The sequence below is a fragment of the Crocodylus porosus genome, unplaced genomic scaffold (genome assembly GCF_001723895.1).
Source record: "Crocodylus porosus isolate Cpor-Errol unplaced genomic scaffold, CroPor_comp1, whole genome shotgun sequence".
Lineage (NCBI taxonomy): Eukaryota > Metazoa > Chordata > Crocodylia > Crocodylidae > Crocodylus > Crocodylus porosus.
The window spans coordinates 67,722,531-67,724,740 of record NW_017728918.1 but is presented as its reverse complement, the minus strand read 5'-3'; the positions used below and the strand labels follow the sequence as shown (position 1 = coordinate 67,724,740).

Here is a 2,210-nt window from a genome sequence, read left to right as displayed (position 1 = left end):
CCCTTTGGGCAGGGGGCTGGACTCGATGATCTCCCGAGGTCCCTTCCAGCCCTGATGATGTCTGTGAAATCTTGTACTCTTGGGCATTAGACCAAGTGATATGGGGAGTATATCTGTGCAAGTATAAATTGTGCAACCTTTTGAGTCTCTGCACATTAAGTATAGCACTGAGCTTTTTAGTGTGACAACTTCTGGACCATACAGAAGCAAAATATTCTGCTGGGTCATATATCATTACAAGTGCAGTGGTCCTGAGCACTTTGAAGTTAGCACCTCGTGTCATCCTGGCTAAACATCTCAAAGCAGCTACCTGTGCTGAGACTTTACTGCTGGCCTTCCGGATATGATGTTTATAGGTAAGGGAACAGTTTAATGCATCTCCTAGGTAGGCTGGGGTATGCTCATGGTCAACAAGCTGAAAGTTTACAATAAGAATAGAAAAAGTCACTAGAAAAGCAACTGGTACTTGTGAAGTTCAGTCAGTGTTTCATTTTTGTTGCTTGCTTGCAGAGAAGGTGTGGAGAACAAAGGCTTAGGAGTTTTCCAGTAGTTCATGCACTCTGGTCATATGCATAGCTTAGTCCTCACTCCTCCAATCCAGCAGGTCAGAGGATGCTGAGGCTGAGATCTGAAAGTTATTAGAGCTCCACGCTTTCCACAGTCCCTTATTATGTGACAAAACACAGCAGCCGCAGCCACAGCCACATCATGTAACCATTTAACACGAGAAGGGAAGAACACCTTATCCACCTGTGCTGAACAGACTGAGGACCAGGCAAGACTAGTACTCACATGGGCACCAGCATGAGTGCAGCTGCACCAGCCTCATGCCAAGGACATAGTTTGGCCATAAGCTCTTTTAAGTCTTTACCTGACCCAATTTCATGTAGTGATACAATCCTAATTTGCCATATATACATACCCCTGTTGTGTTTAAACTCATCTGGCCTGGTGAGCTGGATGTGGTTACTAGGCGAGTCTGCAGATCCTATGCTACATGCAGAGCCCATGGTGTGGAGTCTAGCCTGCACACACTGGCCCTGCACTGGAGCTTGCACTGTATGTGGCATGCGGGAGGTAATGGCCTCACATGCTGCACCAAGTACAGGAGCGAGCACAGGGCACACGCTACATGCAGTGCCCCACGGACTCACTACTTTTGGAAGTACTAAAGCACCGTGTAGTAACCACTGTACTGTGCCATGCATGGTTAGATTTTGCCACTATGTTGCCCTAGCAGTTTGCTATACTGGGGGAGTATGCCACTATAGTGATTTAACTGCCAGTCACGTGTAGGCACGTGTGATCACTATATCATCATAGTGCACTGTATGGCAATGTAGTGCTTTCCTACATCACCCTAGCATGATGTATAGACATGCCCATAGTGTATTTCAGTGATGAAATATGTGAGTGGTTTGGGTCAAGATGGAGATGCTGAGGGACTTTTAACAGGAAACTTAAATTGGAGGCTTCTCAGCGTTCTCTGTTTATGGAGCCTGCCCAAATGTTATCTCCTATTTACACAGCCTTCACAAAATCACAAGGCAGTGTTGCTAATTTTGGCCTATGTTGCTTCTCCTACTGGCTTACAGAATATAGAACATAGTAGGGGTTGGAAGAAAAAGCTCCTGTAGTTCCAAGACTGCCAGGCAGCAAAATATAAGCAAAGCTGGCCAGGCTGTCATAATCAAAGCAGTCTCCCAGGTGTTTTTAATTTACACAAGAGACAGCACTGGCTCCCCAGACAGCCTTGCCTCTGCTCCTTTGCTGTTACACCTCCTGTAAAGCACACCCAGAAATTGGCTCCAAAAGCAGCTCTCTGAGACTATTATTTGGGTGAATCTTGCAAACACATCTTTGTATTTCATCTTTAGCTTGGCTTCTGGTTCTGTACGACCAAGAGAAACTCCTGCCATAAGCAGAAGTTAAGCATTTGTGTAAGTGTCTGCACAATCAGAGCTACTGTCATCATCTTGGGAGCATAGGTGTCAGAAAGCCAGGGCTAACCCCCACACCAAATGCGGGGTAGAGGGTAGGGCCACAGAGCCACAGGATATGGGCTCCAGGCTAGTGCAGCGGAGGTGGTGGTGTAGGGAGAGGTGTGCACATTCAGATAAGCAGTCAGGATCACAGCCCTGGCATGTGGGTTACTGCCCACCGTGGCAGCCAGGAAAGTTTCAGTCTACTCTGAAAGGGAAGGGGGTGGG

At 47.1% G+C, this 2,210-nt stretch overlaps 2 protein-coding genes across 2 annotated transcripts in view; one reads left to right on the top strand and one right to left on the bottom strand.

Moving 5' to 3' along the window:
- Window positions 1–2,210, bottom strand: part of NT5E (5'-nucleotidase ecto) — an 82,417-nt gene that overhangs the window by 11,059 nt on the left and 69,148 nt on the right. The window lies entirely within an intron of this gene.
- SNX14 (sorting nexin 14) overlaps window positions 1–2,210 on the top strand; it is a 90,565-nt gene that overhangs the window by 87,278 nt on the left and 1,077 nt on the right. The window lies entirely within an intron of this gene.